Source organism: Cynara cardunculus (assembly GCF_001531365.2).
Source record: "Cynara cardunculus var. scolymus isolate 2C chromosome LG 3, CcrdV1, whole genome shotgun sequence".
Taxonomy (NCBI): Eukaryota; Viridiplantae; Streptophyta; class Magnoliopsida; order Asterales; family Asteraceae; genus Cynara; species Cynara cardunculus.
In genome coordinates, this window is record NC_037530.1 from 7,180,766 (window position 1) to 7,181,187 (window position 422).

Sequence of the window (422 nt, forward strand, 5' to 3'; positions counted from 1 at the left end):
AAGGACCATGAGTCTTACCCGGTAAATGTGGGTAACGACTCTTACCACGGTAAGCACTTACCTGGTAAATTGTTGCATACGATGTCGTTTTGGTCGACTAAAATCTTACCCGATAAGTAAATAATAGTATTAAATTTTATCTGTAAGCACTTACCGGGTAAGTGTTTGGTAAATGGCCCCCAAAAGATTTTGAACTTTAATTCTCCATTTTGAAATTTTTTTGAAAAATTTATTGAAGATACTTTAATTAGCCAATTAATTCTTGTCCAGTCTTAAATTCTTACGAAAACCTAAGATTTTACTCGATTTTTGTTTTTATTATGTTTTATCATTTTATTTTATTTTAAAATTTTGTATATATATATATATAAAATATAAGTTAAAACGGATAAAAAATATTAACAATTATAAAGAACGTATTT